Raw genomic sequence first — 18,337 nt, 5'->3', positions numbered from 1 at the left:
CAGCAGTTTTGCCCTTTGGGGCCCCAATGTGGGATTTCTGTGGGCATGCCCACAGTTGGGCTGGCCCACAGTAAACCCACACAGGCCCCCTTTGGGCAAGCCCATGCTGGGCCCAGCAGTTTTGCCCTTTGGGGCCCCCATGTGGGATTTCTGTGGGCAAGCCCACAGTTGGGCTTGCCCACAGAAAACCCGCACAGGCCCTCTGTGAGTAAGCCCATGGAGGGCCTGCAGCAGTTTTGTCTGACAGCCCCTTTCTAATTAGAACTGCACACAGTCACGTACCATAGCATTTAATTATTATTAGTGATTAATGAAATTAATTATTAATAATTCATTATTGTCAACAGCAACATCAATAATTATTATTGTTGTTGATGGTCATTATTAATTAATTGATGATGATGATTATTATTATTATTAATAATAATAATAATAATAATAGTTTTTGTTATTATTATTATTATTATTATTATTATTGTTGTCATCTAAAGCTGTGTGTCTCATTTTGGCTGTGGGTTAGAAAACAATCCCGTCATAGAGAGTGTTCTGGCCCTGCCATTTATTTTGTGTGGTCACTGGGGACACGTACATTCCCTTCCCTGTGCCGTAGCTTCTGCGATAGGCTCCGAACCCCCAGCGATCCTGAGTAAGACACGCGGGTACAGAAGATGGATGGATGGATTGGGGACACGCGCTGGGCGTTTGAGTGCAGCGGGAAGCTCGCGATCTCGAGACAGGCGTTTCGAATCGGAAAGACCGTTAGGAGAAAAACGACAGCGACAGCGAAAGCTAATTAAAACAATTATTGGTCATCCCTTGATAGGACGATTTAAAGGTACTCCCTGTGAGTAAAATGTTACATTAATATACATGTTTAGCCGCATTCAGTTTAACCGCATTTTGAGTTGTTGAAAACCACAATGAATGTTAAATTGCTCCGTTCTTGTCAGTTCAACGCGTATCCGCTTGATCGGCTAAATATATGTTATACTTAAATATAAGGTAATGTATAGTATTAAACGTTCCTTTATATATACACATCTATATTGATGCGCAGTGGTAATGATTTAGGCTACCTTAAGTATATATGTTCAGGTAAATTTTTTTAAGAAAGACACTTTCTAAAATTAAACAAAACTGTAATCATGCATCTCCGCACAAGCAGTTCGTCTCACCAGTAAATAGTTATGAATTTCTTTCACATTATCTTTTTATTTTTTATGTGTAGTGTTAGTCATACGTATAACATCTACATACAGTGGGGGGGGGGGGGGGGGGGGCAGACGGACACTGACAGGATTCATGGTGTTCATGTGTTTCTTTTAATGACAGCGCAGTCAATATAACAACTGAACTAAACATCAGAACATTAAAACATGGCTGCGGAATGCTAGAGACCGGGATGGAGGAAGGAGCAAAAGGACACTGAGAGGATTAATTTAATATAGATAATGTATGTATGTAATGTTATGTGCTCATTGTTATGTTTAATAAAAAAATATTTTGTACTCAATCCACATACTCAGTTTTGTATTCAATTTTCAATGTTTTCTTCTTTTAACCTGTCTGTGAACAGATGTGTTTGAAACATATTACTTGTAGTTTATTACTGCTACTATCAATAAGTGCAAATATTCTGCATACACTTTAATAATGTTCTGGTATACTGCCAGTATAGGACCAAACTAATTTAGTTATTTCTTAAAGACCCACAGAGCATGCCCACGGGGACACTGGAGCACTGTGGCTTCACAGCTTTCCTCCCTCCCAATGTCTCCACAGTGTGCCCACAGTTTGCCCACAGTATGCCCAATGTGTCCGCAGTACAACCCACGTGTGTCCAGTGTGCCCACAGTTTGCCCACAGTATGCCCAATGTGTCCGCAGTACAATTACCCACGTGTGTCCAGTGTGCCCACAGTTCGGCCACAGTATGCCCAATGTGCCTACAGTACACCCCACAGTGTGCCCACAGTATGCCCACAGGGGAGCATCCAGCAGGCCAAAAAATGCAGGGCATGTATGTGTAGGCTGGCCCATAGTGTGGGCATAGTGTGGGCCCACAATGGGCTCCAATGGGGCCCACTTTGCTTAGTGTGGGCAGCCCACAATGGCCCCACAAGGGCCCCACAGTGTGGGGCCCACACGTGCCCCGCATTTCACGCCGGTAATGGGGCCCACAGCGGGCTGCCCGCAGTGGCCCCACACGGGCCCCAAAGGGGCATGTTTGCTGGGTCCTGTGTCTATAAGCTTCAGAGCTCAAAAGTCTTACCTAGAAATGTCTATAATGTGATTTTTTACAATTTCTCAGCATGTCTGAAAATAGGTTTTTGAAAAGTATATGTTTAAAGTTGATTTTAACAAAAAATAGAATAATAACATTCTAAGAGGTCTCAGATTATTGGTGCTGAGTTTGTGCTGAATAAAAGCAAATGTATCACTTTGGGATAAATGTTTTTTAGATAGGTGAAATATTTTAAAATGTCAAGGCATGTCAGACTACTTCGAAAGTGGAAAAAAGGCCTCAGGCCCCAGGGGGTTAAGTACCGCTTGTCTGGGGTTCGGGTCGTGGGGGTTAGGGTGCATCAAACCCCCCAAGTGAAAAATATTTTCATGGCTATATAAAAAAAATGTTCTATCTGTACTAAAAACACACTGTGCAAAATAATTTGAAATTTGGATAAGTTCTACCGGGTGCACAACAGCCATGAAATTCTGAAATAACGGCAGTAATTCATACTTTGGAATAGTTATACTGCAAGCATTAATGATTTCATGTTTTAGTATTTAAAGTGGTTAATAGTGGATATCGATGGCACCGGGGAAAAACCGCGTATCCAACAATTTGTCAATTTTACAGGGGAACGTTTTTTCTAAATGGTGGAAGTAAAACGTGACCTAGATTTGAGAGCCCTTGTGAACATACTGAAAATACTGGTGCTAAAATCTGAGCCTCGTCCATGTTCACAAGCTACTCACTTCCAAATCACAGCACAGACTGATGTTCCTTACGCGAAAATTGCATGATATGAAATGGATGTGGTTTTGTTTAGTTGCTTTAGTTTCGTTCCCGCCCATTTTTCACTTACGCGGATTGCGCCATACTATAGTGCACTTACGCGGTTTTTCCCAGGTGCCATCGATATATCAGTCTTCTTGATGTTCACTATCAGTTCTTAAGATAGACATACTATTATACTTGCCCAGAAGTATATTGCTATTATATTGCTGCTGGAAGTATTGCTCTGTAACAGTAGGCCTATGCCCTATACACCTGTACCAACTATATCAGACAACAGACATGTATCACAATAATTTAATAATTTAATTTGTGCATTTAAAATATATTTGTGAACTTCTGAAGTACCTTCGTTTTTCTTGCGTTTATCATTATTTTTCATATTTTCAATCAAGATGTGGACCCGGTAGATGTTAATCAAAATTAACTAAATTTTGCCCAAATTATTTTTTCATCTGGTAGAACATATTTATTATACAGCCAAAAACATTTTGAAAATCAATGGGGGTTTGATACACCCTAGTGGGGGTAGCAGCTTCATGAGAGATACCCAGACCTCCCTCTCCCCAGCTACCTCTACCAGCTCTTTGGGGAGGACGCCGAGGCGTTCCCAGGCCAGCCAAGAGATATAATCCCTCCAACGAGTCCTGGGTCTGCCCCAGGGCCTCTTCCCTGTAGGACATGCACGGAAAACCTCTACGGATAGCCGCCCAGAAGGCATCCGCACCAGATGTCCAAACTTCTCACCCTATCCCTAAGGGAGAGCCCAGACACCCTGTGGAGAAACCTCATTTCGGCCGTCTGTATTCGCGATCTCATTCTTTTGGTCATTACCCATAGCTCATGACCATAGGTGAGGGTAGGGATGAAGATGGACCAATAGCTCGAGAGCTTTGCTTTCCGGCTCAGTTCTTTCTTAGCCACAACGAACCGGTTAAGCGCCTGCAAAACTGTAGATGTCGCTCCGATTCATCTGTCCACCTCCCGATCTCACCTACCCTCACTCGTGAACAAGACCCCGAGATACTTGAACTTCTCTACTTGAGGCAGTACCTCTTCTCTGACCTGAAGAGGGTAATCCACCCATTTCTGGCTGAGAACCTTGGACTTGGAGGCGCTAATCCTCATCCCTGCTGCTCCTGCCGGGAACCGTCAGCAGTCTCCGGAGATCCCCAAGCTAATAATTCCTGGTCGGCTTCCTTCTTCAGCTTGACAGCCCCCCTCACCTCTGGTGTCCACCATCGGGTACGGGGGTTACCGCCACGACTGGCACCGACCACCCTGCAGCCACAGCTCCGTACGGCCGCTTCCACAATGGAGGTCTGGAACAGTGTCCATTCAGACTCAATATCCCCAACCTCCCCCGATATACAGTTGGTATTCTGCCGGAGGTGCGAGTTAAAGCTCAGGTGAACAGGAGCCTCTGCCAGACGTTCCCAGCAGACCCTCCCTATGCGCTTAGGCCTACCAGGTCTGACCGGCTTCCTCCCCTGCCACCTGAGCCAACTCACCACCAGGTGGTGATCAGTTGACAGCTCTGCCCCTCTCTTTACCCGAGTGTCCAAGACAGAAGGCTGCAGATCAGATACGATTATGAAATCGATCATCGACCTGTAGCCCCAGGCATGTTCGTACCATGTCCACTTATGGACACCCTTATGCTCAAACAACAGTGTTCGTTATGGACAAACCATGCATTGCACACATTGGAAGAGATGCTGAGGAGAGAGTCTGCAGCTTCAGGTTCCATGGGGTGACCCTTAGTACCAGAGCAAGTCAGCTGGGCATGCAGTAGCCATCACTAAAAAGGCACACCAACGACTGCACTTCCTCAGGCATATAAAGACAGCTGGGATGTAATTGCTCAGAAGTGCATTGAGATCCATATAGAATGGAGTGTAGGTGCCACATTTAGGAGGTGATTATTGAAAAATGCTACAGTAAAAATTTACCAAAATAAGTCTACTTACGCTCTGTTATACCTACTATAGGATGGCAATGGCAGATTTTTGGAACGTTTTGAAATGAAGGAGCAGGGGCCTGTAGAAATAGCTGAAAGCTGAAATCAGACCCTAATGGAGAATGGAGTACATGGGGTGCCAAGTTTAGGAGGTGATTATTAAAAAATGCTATAGTAAAAATTCACCAAAATAAGTCTACTTACACTCTGTTATACCTACTATAAGATGGCAATGGCAGATTTTTGGGACGTTTTGAAATGAAAGAGCAGGGGCCTGTAAAAATAGCTGAAAAAAATAGAAGCATTTAAGGTGGACCGGAAAAATCCGCATAAGTAGCTGCGAATAAGTAGCCAACTTCAGCCTCGTCGGGTCTTGTGCCGTTTGTGCTTATAATACGGTGTTTCGCTCAGGCATGTCTCTACTTGTTTAAAAGTTAAAAGTTTGGGACTTGTGTCGTTTTGTGCTTAAAATACGGTGTTTGCTCTTTTTCGCTCGGGCCATGTCTATACTTGTTTAAAAGTTAAATTCTTTAAACATTTCGGTTAAATATAATGAGCTTACGTGCATTTTCTTTTGAAATACAAACGGAAATGAAAGCTGATTAGATACAATCCCAAAAGGTGGTTTTGAAGTGTGCAGGATACTTTGAGGGATACTTTTATCCATACAATAAAATTCCCTATTCCTAATTTGCATTTCTTTTTGTACCCCGGGCTTTTATTATGTCTGCATATTTCTCCTTGAATGCTAAACTTTTCTGTGTTGAAGAAAATAAGTAACAACTAAAGTGTATTAGTGCTTTAATAATGTTGGAATATACTGCCTGTAACAGGCTTCAGCCCAAAAAAAAAAAAAAGTGGTTCAAAGATGGATGGATGGTGTGTTTGGTTATATTTCCTAAGTCATATATTTTTTGTTTATATATTTGTTTTACCCAAATTTTCGCTTGGACCATCTAGCACCCCCTAGTGTTTGTTCCTGAATTTCTTTAGTTGCTGTCCATGGTTCTGAGGAGCTGTCCACTCAAACCTTACTAAAGTAACATTTTAAAGTGTATAATTCAACAAATGGGCGTCACTGGACCTTTCATTACAGCATCTAAATTTGGTAGATATTCACTGCGGGGGAAAATAGCTGTCGCCTTGCCATTTACGGTCAGGGGTTTTTTTTTGCAGTTGAAACAAATATGCTCATTTTACGTGTGCTCTAAAAAGATTCCTAAAAAGACACCTCTGTCCACGTAACATGTATAGACAAGAGAAAATTAACCTGCAGCATGAACAAGAAAAACAGCACAGGATGGATGTTTAGGGGAGTCAAAATCTTCTGTTTATCTGTGTGGAGACATGCTGGTTGTGAAAACGTCAGTGGACGGGATATCTGCAAATATTGTGGTGTGGGAATTGGGCAGCTGCTTACAGGTGTACTGGGAGAATGGATTTTTCTTTTTTGGGGAAATGGGGATCAAGCAGGGACAGAGACAAAACAACACAAAGTAAAAGTGAAAAATAAATATGCTTTCAGCAGGAAAGGCCAGAATAAGCAGGGACATGTGAGTCTGGGAAACAACAGAACACAGAAGCATGGGTCTCAGGACGGTGTCGGGATTTGAGTTACTGGGGCTTAAAAACAACAGAACAAATCAAGAAACATCTACACGGGGAACCAGGGGCAAGTGAACCAGATTAACAAAGGTCTATTCCACAATGTCAGCAGTGTTTTACATCCTGCTATGCATGCTCAGTCCTACCATGTAATCAATACAGACTTGAGTGACTAAAACTATAAAACTTGCAACTTCTTTCCAAGTGCAATAGTAAATCTTACATGAGCATTTTTACGTAATATTAATTACCAATCAATTATTATGCCAGACTGTTCATCTTACTGCCCATTTGTGTCACAGGTCTATAAAAAACCATAATCTTCCTCCCAGTTTGTGTTTATTATGTAGGATTTCAGTGAATATTAGCAGGGAAGCATAATTACATTGCTTGGTGGATGCAGAGACTTTTGGGCGTTCTTGTATGACTGCAGAGAGGCCTTTGTGCAACAAGGCATGTATGTAGACAGAGCAGCACAGTGTGTGACACGTGGCTAATTCCCCTTTTCCGTACCATCTGAGCCTTACTCATCGTTACCCTCCATGGGCACCGGGCCCAGACTATAGTCATGAGGTAGTTTCACTACAACCGCTTTCCAGTGTAATTTATTTGGTTTGCAAGAAATGCTTTTTCATGCAACTTGCTTTTTACATTAAAACTAAAATGCAACCTTCTTCATAAGACATTTTCATCTCGAGTGATTTGCCCTTTAATAGTTGAGCATGTTTACAGTACAAACTTTGCCAGTGAAATATGAGGGAAAAACCAAAAACAGAATAATCATTCATTAATTGAAATTGAGATACATTTTTCAATTAATCGTGATATTAATTTGAGGTCAAATTGACCGGCACTAAGACAAGGCGCCCAGATAGAGCCTTAATCTGAGTCTCATAATACGCTCATTGAAAGGAGTGACATCAGGCACCATTGAGAGGAGTCAATCCACCAAAGCAACATCTGCTCCCTGAGTATGGCAGCCATCAGACCGACCAGACCAGTAATAGGTGAACCTACTGGTCCGTGTACCTCAGAGGGCGCCGCTACTGAAACGCGGGGTTTACGAAGCTCCCCGAAACCAGAGGAAGAGGGTCGTCCTGCCAGAGAGACAAGACATTCCACACGCCTACCCAGCTGGGCCGCCTCAGGTTAGGACCCGAGTGTCGCCGTTCAGCGGGTGATGACTCAGCACCACACCAGTTCCGATCCCCAACAGGCCTGAACCCAGTGTCTTGTCTGTCTGGTCGGAGTTTTTACAGTGGCTGGAGTGTCAGTACTTCCACCAACCCCCAGGTGTTTTACCCTGCAAGTTGGAGGACTGCTTGCAGGGCTGGATGCAGTTTAACATCATAACCAGACATATATTTCAGCTAGTATGTATGTGGGAGGTGTAGTGGAAATTATACATTTAGACATATTGGAAATTTTTACTTAGAGAATATTTGCTATGATCACAAAGTACCGTCTGTCTGTGTGAAAGGCGAGGGCCACTTAGCAGCCGACCAGGAGGAAGGTCACACCGGTAATTACAGAGCTGGTTCGGACCGGTTCTGTTTGGTTGGACACAGAGAAGACAGTAACTGCGAACCTTCGTTCTTATCTCATCGAATGATAAACATGAGACTGAAGTAAGAAAAGAATTGTGGACACTTGTATGCAGACATAGTGTCCCGGCTTATTTGATCCATCAAATAACCTAATAATAAAACTTTGCTGCCTTCATACCATGTATTTGACTGTTTTTCCAGCACAGAGGAAACCAGAAAACCTACAAATGGCAGATGAAGAGCCAGGGGAAGAATTCAAACCCAAAGCCCTGAAAGTATGAGGCATCCATGTTACATGAGGCATCCATGAGACAGCACTGCAGCCTGCAGGCTTAATGAAAAGCATCTTTATTAACATTATGTATGATGAGTCACAGTCTGTGGTCTGCATTTTCAATAATACTCCATTTATCAATAAACAAAAGCCTAACATTCTGTGGAAAGCTAAAAATAAAGCTTTTATCCTGAAATGTGATATGATGATAAAAGGGCAGCTTTTAATCCCACAGTCAGAGGAGAGCAGGGAGGCAGTGAAACAGTGAAGCTGTCCAGCAGGGGGCAGTGAAGTGCGCAAGAAGAGAGTAAAATTAAAGCCAGAGTCCATAGACCTCAGTAAACCCCCACTGGTACATACTGTATATACACAAGAGACAAACAGACACTGGGAAATACATCAAAATAATGTATATTGCAGTAACAGTCATTTTATATTATACAAATCAACTAGGATAACTACTGATATTTTTCCGTAATTATGAATGAAAAGTGACAGTTCACAGACAACCAAGATAATACCTCACATTTACATTTATTCCATTTGGTTCAAAGCAACAAACAAGTGAGGTAAACAGCACATTGATCACTGTTCAAATACACAATAGCCATGAATGTGTGTTTCACACCAGCTGATTCTTACTGTCACACTGGAACGTGACAGTGCTGCATGCCATTTAAATACAGCTCACATTACTGTAAGATGCTCCTCTCTTGTGATTATCCCTCCCCATCACTGCAGTATCTGTGTGTCCCTCACAGCTCTCATCCTGAGCAGCAGCTCCCCACATGTAGAGGAGCATCTCTGTGTTGCTGCCCCCTACTGGAAAAGGAACAGATAAGCATTAACATCTGCTACTGGATTCATCATTTCAGCTTCTGAAGCACCAACACTTTCCTTAGCATTGCAGGCAGTGTGGTGTGTTAATGTTACTGCTACAGGAAATCAGACTGATAGATTAATTTGGAAACCCTCTTTAGTTCTCTTTTCATTTCATTTTCATCACTTAAATATTAAAGCCAAATAATCATCTTGAATCATGTTGTAATAATGGCTGTATATGGTGTCAAAGGAAACATACGACACATATGAAGCATCACGGACTAAACTTATCACAGTTCATATTAGAGCAGATTGTCCAAACTCACCTCTCTGTGCTTCAGGGCGACTGAGCTGTAGACCACATCGCTGGCTGGGGTTACAGCAGGTCGGTGTGAAGAACATCTAGAGGACACCTGCTGAGAGCATTTAGCTGCTTACAGTGGAGGTACAAGACCAACCTTTGTGCAGAAACCACAAATCCATAAACTCCCAAACCTCCCATGTGAATCACTGTGAAATATCAGGGTATCATGGTACTTCTTGGTATATTACAGCTAATTCTGATACACATGGATCTGACAGATCAGCTGAGTGTAGATGTACCTGCCCAGTGAGGACATTATTGATACACGTTTTACTCTCATTGTGACACTCATGCTGGACACTGATTTACATAAAACCATCTTACCTGTGGATCTGGCAGGAGAATGGAGCTGTAGGTGACATCAGCACCAGGTTCCACAGAGGCCTGAGAGAGGATCACATTATGACCATGTATCTCTACAGAACCACCTGTCCATTCTTTAACTGACAGCCATCAAATGTCATTGTGAATTTGGTGATATTCTGACATACCAGTTAATAATTTGGACTTTTACAAGCTTTGTCCAATATTAATTCTTTTTAATTGCCATTTAGAAAATATTTTAACTGCAAATAATCTAAACTGGCTTATGAAAATGTGCCCCACAAAATGTAGTTTCTTCACACACTAATAACATGACATGTTTAGAGACAGGAGCTACACTCATAAATACCATCATATGTATGTTATTTCTGTGCTTTACCTGCTCTGCCGGGTCTCCCTTGATGATGCCAGTTCTGTTTATGACGGCATATTCATGGTCTGGGTTAAGCTAGAACAAAGTTACAACTCAGCATTCAACACAATCACTCCTCACATCAGCTTGATTCACAGAGATAAACTTCTCAATGAGTTACTGGCTGTTAACAGACTTTAGTTTCTGTTTTTATTCTTTTATAAAAGACAAAACCTTGCAGAATTTTCTACAGTTTCTCCCCATATTAAACACGAACTCACTGTTAATTCTGTGCTTCCTGGATTTTGGTTCATTGCCATTTTTTTCTCTTCAAGGAAAGAAATGAGAAATAAAGCCAAAGGAATTTATTCTGATCACATCACTCACTTTCAACTGATACTGTTAATTTGTTGTACAACAAACACATGGTCATTTCCTCTTGGTTATTATGTACATATGTGTGTAAATGTTACCCAGTCTAACAGCTGTATAAAACTACACAAATGTATATGAGCCATTGGCATCTCAGGTGAAATCTGATTACCAACCTACACTTACAGGTAACCCAGTTAATGATGCCCAGCCAGGCCTGGTTGGAATAACTAACTTGTTTAGGGTTTTATAAGCTCAGCTGGGTGGACACAGACTCAGAGGGTCAGAGGAAAGTCTGCAGGATCATGGAGGAAGGATCCTTCAGGGCTGCTGTGCTCTGATGTCCTGTTTGCCCCACAGTGCTTTTTAGCTCTGCACTGTTTTTAGTCTGTGTTCCCAAAGGGACTGTGACCATGTTTTGTGTTTTAATGTTACTGTATAACCTGTGTGTCTGAATGCTGCTGTATGTGTCTCTGTCCAGCCGTCTTTGGAAAAGGATAAAAGCATGAAGTTGTAGCTGCTGCTTACAGGAGTGCAGAGGGACAAGCATCACTGCTCAGAGAGTCAGGTCACTTATACATCGTCTGCATCAGCAGATACTCACTGTGTTTGTCACACACTTTCCATGTGATGATGAGGATGATCAACAGCAGCACCAATAAGCCCAGTCCTACATACAGAGCCAGCTGGACCAAGGTGCTGAATAAGTGGGTGGATTTGAACAGTAAAGTCTCACATGCTTTATAGCAACATACTACATCCTCATCTGTACTATTACACAGGATACATGTGAGGAACAGGAGACATTAACATAGAGCATGAAAACAGCCAGAGAATTTTAACTGCCAGTTTTACTATGGTTATTAAAAACATGCTATATTATTTTGTACAATCCATCCATTCATCACTCCATCTTCCAAACTGGCCTGCAGCCTTTCCCCAGCAGCATAGGGCACAAAGCAGGGGCTCACCCTGGATGTGATGCCATCACAGGCAAATTATAATTATGAAACAAAGAAAAACAATGTTCCCATAAAATAACAGAAGTTTCCCATCACTGTGTGATCAGGTAGATGCTCATAGCTGGACACCACACTGCTGTAAGTGCTGCTGAATGCTTACCTCTGTTTTTCATTATTCCCTCCTTCATCATCATCTGCCAAAAATGGAAACAAGAGAAAGGATTGTTACATAAAAAATAAACAACCCTGTTCCTGGGGTGCGAACAGAGATTTTGGGCCCCATGAAAGCATGTCAGATTGGGCCCCCAGCCCAGACCAATCTGATTAAGTTAATAATTTTAAATCATCCTGACTTTCCCCCACTTTACGGCCCCTTGCCCTGTTTGTACCCAAAAATTGGGCACTGATATTGGGCAGGTGGGATAAATAATGTTATTAATATATCATAATGTATTTATGGTGGAACTGGATCAGTTATTGCAGAGTGCAACTGTAAGACTGGCCTTTGCTGCAGTTAGAAACTACCTGCAGAAAATCACCCAGTCTGTACACATTTACAGTAGTAGCAATTAATCCCTACAAATGTCTGAACTCTGAAGAAAAAAAATAGTTTTAATGTATGACAGTAAAAATCTACATTTTACTTTTTTATTTTTTACTTTGTACACATAATAAATGGCTGTAAGATAATTATGGCTGTATGTCTGTTTCCAGTAAGCTGATGCCTGTGATGTATTATGAAAGACATCTGACTGGGTGTTTGACTGAGAAAATAGTCAGATCTGTAATATTTATCATATTATACAAATGTATCATAAACTAGAAATATGTGAATCCTGAGGCCTCTGTACAGCTCCCAGATGTAACATACAGATCAGACACTCATGTATTTTATAAAGAGCAGGACCTGTATCTGATGAGGTCATCAGGCCTGTATTATGGGATGTCTCCCTTAGAGGTAATGCTGATATGAAAGTTAATTGTTCTGTATATTCATACAGACACTCGAAATTATAGCCATCAAACATCAGTAACTGGCAATAAATTTGTAAAATGTTGATATTGAATGTATTTTCTCCTGTGTTTGTGTTAATGTCCTTCCTTTTCTGACTAAATGACATGTTACATACTGTGCATCTCATTGGCTACAGTCTGCAGTACAGACATCTTACCTAAAGTGACTGACAGGTAAACCCGTGTTCCCACAGCTGAACCTCTGCTGATCTCCACACCACACCAGTAGTAACCAGAGTCCCCAGTTGTCAGATTGATCATGGTCACATTGAAGATTTGCTTAACAGGATCATCTCTGATTGACACTTCATCACTTATCTGTGGATAGTCAGTGCGTACTATGGCAGTACATGAACTCCAGTCACTCCCATTGCACCAGTATTTCACATCTGTTTTATATCTGTTATCATAGAAACATGGGATGGTGACAGATCCTCCAATCTGTACAGTCACAGTGTTCAGTGTGGACACACCTGCAGGGACAGTATGAAAGTTACCAAGCTGATTAACTCTCACGCCCTCTTACAATATTTATACACATATTAATACAGAGTCAGTGCCAATCTACTCTAGGTTACATTACTTCACTTTACAGAATATTAAAATTTGTTTTGAACAAATGTTGTATTTACTACCATCGTATTTGCAAAAATATGAAAGCTGATCAATTCAAATAAAATTAGTCTACAAAAAACCTCCTTTGTTGGCTTGTACTTATTACTTTAAGTCAACAGCCACAGCTGCCACTGTATTTGCAAAAATAAAAGTGTAAAAAATGATAATGAAGTTATTAATTAGTATAAAATTAGTCTGCAAAGATCTCCTTTGCTGGTTTTCACTCATTCAAATTTACATAAGTCAAAAATCAGTAATTGACAGCCAAACTGATGCTCTTTTACAGCATGTTTATTTATCCCTGGGGAACCCACAGGGTCATATACGACCCTTCCTCTTATTTCTGCCTTACATTCAACCCACTCATCAAAGTTAAGAATTTTTTTTTTTGCTTTACAGCCCATTGTACCATATACGACCCAGTAACAGTGACATTTAGTGATTACTGACTGAATTAACCAGATTTTTTTCCACAATAAATATGACCCCCAACGCGTTTTGAGGTTGTTGCTGTACATGCTGCAAAGATTCACCTGTCAAGCTGTGAATTGGTTAGTGGCAGAAATTTTGCATCATCAGTTATAATGTTCAGATGTTATAGAACATGTACAACTAGGTTTTGGATGTTTTGAAACTTTTCTGGCAAGTGTGATGATCATGTTCCATGTGTTCAACACCAGCCTCAGACAAAAACAGAGGGAATGCAGGTGGTGCACCAGACCTTACAACCCACCACAAGTAAACGTTCTGTGTGTAGTACACCTTTTTGCAGGTCTGTTCACTTGGCCTGTTTCTTGATGGGTTGGCATGTTTGAGGCATGTGTTTTATTACCAGCACATGGTGAATGATGAAAAGGAAAACTCAATAAATGCATTTTGAAAATGAGAATGTTGCAAAGATTTGGTTTTTCCTTCTTTTCTGTCCTTATTTCATAGGAGAAATTAACAAGTTGGAATGGCATGAACAGTCCAGCGGGTCGTATATGGCACATTTCATAACATGGACTGGGAAAAGGATCTTGTTTTCCTAAATGGAGAAGGTTGGTTGATTGTTTTCCTGAATTAAAAAATGAATAACATAATAAAACTGGCAAACACTGGAATAAATAAAGGAATCCGGGAAGCACAGTCATCTTCACTTATTGTATTCTCCCAGCTAATGTAAGGGGTAGACTCTGCCATCTCTCAGAATCAGCCTTCATTTGGCTAACTTAGGACATATATTTAGCTTCAAACAGAGATGTGAAAGAGCAGGTAATGTGTATCCCTAAGTATCTAAAACCATCTGGAAACAATGATTCCTGACGTATCTATAGGGGCAGATTAGTAATGGGGAAGCATTCACCTTTTTTGGAAGTTTAGATTATATCCAGAGAAAGTTCCAAACTAACAATGACACAAGTGAAGGAGAATTAGCTATAGGGTTGCTAACAATGCAGGAGGTCTTCGGCATGTAGAGATTTATGGTTTTCCATTCCCCCTCTCCTAATGCCTTGGAATAGCATGAAAGAGACTCAACTGCAATTATGAAAAAAAAGGGTTGTGTGATCAGGGGATGTGTAGACCAGCTGGCAGATGTCCTTACAGACATCTTCAATATCTCTCTGAGCCCCACTGTCGTTCCAACATGCTTCAAACCCACCACCATCATCTCCGTGCCAAAGAAGTCTTGTGTCCTGCCTCAATAACTACCGTTCCGTTACACCCATCATCATGAGGTGCTTCGAGAGGCTCGTCATGAGCTACATAAAATCACAGATGCTCCCTTTACTGGAACCCTGGCAGTTTGTATATCTTCTCAACCGCTCATCAGATGATGTCATCACCACCCCCCTCCACCTGGCCCTCACCCACCTGGACAAAAAGGACACTTATGTGAGTTTGCTGTTCAGCATTCAACACAATCATTCCTCAGCAGCTGACAGGAAAGCTGAAACTACTGGGCCTGAACACCTCCCTCTGCAACTGGATCCTGTACTTCCTGAGAGACCTGAGTCAGTCTGGATCAGCAGGAACATCTCCAGTATCACCAAGCTGAGCACAGGGGCCCCCTCTGGGCCTTCTGCTTAGCCATGACTGTGCAGCAATGCACAGCGCAAACCACATCATCAATTTCGCTGATGACACAACCTTGGTGGATTTGATCAGTGACAACAAGGAGGTCGCATAAAGGGAAGAGGTGTAACGGCCAATGGACTGGTGTGGAACCAACAACCTCTCTTTGGATGTGGAGAAGACAAAGGAAATGGTTGTTCACTTCAGAAGGGCACGCCGTGACCACCCTCCACTGAATATCAATGGATCCTCAGAGGAGATCGTCCAGAGCACCAAGTTCCTTGGCATTGAGGAGAACCTCACATGGACCCTCAACACCAGCTCCATCAACGCATCTCAACATCCTGCAGAGACTAAGGAGAGTGCACCCCTCCCCCAGCCATCACCATTGTGAATGACCCCAAACACCCATCCCAGACCCTCATCTCCTTCCTTCCCTCTGGCAAAAGGTTCCATAGCATACAGGCCTTCACTGCCAGGATGGGAAACAGTTTCTTCCCTCAAGCTGTCAGACTCAAATCAAAACTGAATTACAAACTATTTCATATGCAATTTTATTTGTTATATACTGGACACTCTCTGTCCTGCTGCTACTACTGTTTGCACTTTTATTCCCTATTTATTGCCGTCTTGCTGCTAAAATACAGTATAAGTCATAAATTCTGTATCTGCAATAACACTATTTATTCAAATATGTATTTCAGACCAGCATGGTTACTACTGTCGACTGCACTGTATGTTATCTTGTCCTGTATATTGCTCTTGTGTAGTCCTGTCTTGTTATGGTCCATTTTTGTGCACCTTGGTCCTGGAGGAACAATATTTAGTTTCACTGCATACTGTGTATATAGTTGAAATGACAAATAAACCTACTTGACTTGACTTGACCTGAAAAGGAATGATGTTTTTTAATAAAACCCGTTTGGCCCTCTGAGATTATCTTGCGGAGGGGGCACTCTAAATGGCATGCCAGTACTTTTGCCAGAAGTGTTACACCCATATTCAGTAGTCAAATGGTGCAGTATGAACCACATTGAGTTGGGTCCTTGTCCTTTTTAAGAAGAAGTGAAATAGACGCTTATGAAAGGGTTGGGGGTAAGGAACCATTTTCCAAAATACTTCTAGAACAGGGGTGTCCAACCTTTTCAAGATCTACTTTTCAATTGGCCAGTGTACCAAGATTTATCAGTTCAATTAGGGAGCCATAGCTATTACTCTATTATTACTCAAGTTATTTCCTTTCTACATAGTTAACATGCACACAGCACATCCAGGTAATTCTCCAAATTGAAAAAGTGTAAAAAAATGTATATCTCTACCTGACTGGGACCGCTGGCACTGGGAAGCTGTCGTTGCAGCCTGACTTTTGGTGATCGGCTTGGTAAAAATTGACTGCTGTGCTGCTAACTGCTTTTCAGTTCTTGCACTTTTCGGCTGCGTATGGCTGTTTTAACAGGGAACTCGGTCTCGTAGCTTTTGTGCATCGTTTTGAAATGCCTCTCCAAATTGCCACTTGCGACGCACTTCGAGATCGATTGAGAATTACTCTGTCTGGGCACCCCTGTTCTAGAAGAACTGGTGTGAGCTTATCTTTAAATTTTCTAATTCTACTGGACGGCCACGAGGACCTGGGCTTGTATCACTCTGCACTGCCGTAGTAGCACTATTCATTTCTTCCGGACCAAGAGCTTGATCTAACTCTTCCGCATCATTAGCTTAAAGAGTTGGCATTTCCAAATTATCTAAAAATGTTCCACATTCATTGTATCTGAGGGAAATTCTGAGGTGTAAAGAGAGGAATAAAAGTTAATTGTTTAACTGAGCTAATTGTTGTTACTCAGAGGGTTTTTGATTGAGAACGTAGTCAATATGAGTACCTTTGGTAGCCTGGTTGTAACCTCCAGAAAACAGCGTTATTAAAAATACCACCAGAGTGGATAAGTGAGTCCAGTTTCTTCAATTCACCTCTCATGAGCCAACGACCCTCATCTTCTGGGTGAGTTCAACTCCCAAAGGACACGACACTATACCAACCTTGTTTACATTATGTTAATTGATACGAAACTGCAGAATTTCTCATTAGAAAGCAGAAGGGGGTTAAGTCTCCTCAGAGGTCATTCTAAAATGTTTAATGGAAAACAAAGGTCTAGTATCACAGGTGAGTGATCTGATATAACTACAGCAGTATATTAATTCTGTCTAACCATTGTAATAAGGGAGAAGAAAAGAAAATAAAGAAAAAGAAGAGAACTGCCCAGTCGATGGGGTCAAAAATCTCCGTGGGTCCACATAACCATTTTGCTGCATGAACATTGAGAAGGTCTTTGCCATAACAGAGCAGGGCTCCAGTAAAACTAGACCTATCAAGCAGAGGGTCAATGACACAATTCAGATCTCCTGAAAAGATGAGCTGATGTGTATTCACATTAGCTATAAATGACAAAACATTATTTGGCAAGTGTACCTCCTCCCATTAGGGGCAAGACCACAAGCTAATGAAAATGAGATCCAGAAACTATAGTAAAACAGCCAATCGGGTCACTGATTACATCAGACAGTGTAAGCTGAATTCTTTTGCCAATTAGTATTTCCTCACCCCTGTATCTGCTATTAAATCTAGAATGAAAAATTTGACTAACCCATATTTTACGGAGTCTGTCATGATCTTCCAATCATAAATGTGTTTCTTGTAAAAATAGTATGTCTGCTTCTAATCATTTTAAATGAGAGAAAATGTTATTTATTGTAGCAAGTCCATTAAGCATTACGCCCATGGATTTACATTTCAAGATATAAACCTCACATGATGGCCTCCTACAGAAACACCTACATTAGCAATAATAAAAGACATTCATAGCATGTGACTCAATACAATGTGAGGGTACAAGCTGCATGTGAGCACATGCAATGAAAATAAGTTTGTTCCTTTCATAACACTGAAAAGGAGACACTGTCATGGTAATAACCATCCCCTTATAAGAACAAGAAAAAACATTTAACCCCCAAAACATAGATCTTCTTCCCCAGATGAGGTAGATCACAGGCATTATAAA

General features: G+C 41.5%; 2 long non-coding RNA genes across 3 annotated transcripts; one reads left to right on the top strand and one right to left on the bottom strand.

The window, feature by feature from the left end:
- The first annotated feature begins 486 nt into the window (after positions 1-486).
- Positions 487-1,513, top strand: LOC140589015 (uncharacterized). Its single transcript, XR_011990193.1, has 2 exons — positions 487-844; positions 1,333-1,513. It is a non-coding gene; the product is annotated as an uncharacterized lncRNA (long non-coding RNA).
- Positions 1,514-8,457: 6,944 nt separating this feature from the next.
- Positions 8,458-10,594, bottom strand: LOC111840404 (uncharacterized). 2 transcript variants are annotated; one of them, XR_011990191.1, is made up of 4 exons: positions 10,548-10,594; positions 9,915-9,974; positions 9,553-9,639; positions 8,458-9,226 (listed from the first exon to the last, which is right to left on the bottom strand). It is a non-coding gene; the product is annotated as an uncharacterized lncRNA (long non-coding RNA). The 2 variants fall into 2 exon arrangements; XR_011990192.1 differs by lacking the exon at positions 10,548-10,594 and adding an exon at positions 10,294-10,426.
- Between the last annotated feature and the right edge of the window lie 7,743 nt (positions 10,595-18,337).

The sequence above is a fragment of the Paramormyrops kingsleyae genome, chromosome 4, assembly GCF_048594095.1.
Source record: "Paramormyrops kingsleyae isolate MSU_618 chromosome 4, PKINGS_0.4, whole genome shotgun sequence".
NCBI lineage: Eukaryota > Metazoa > Chordata > Actinopteri > Osteoglossiformes > Mormyridae > Paramormyrops > Paramormyrops kingsleyae.
Note: the sequence above shows the minus strand (reverse complement) of the source record. Positions and strands in the feature narration are given on the sequence as shown.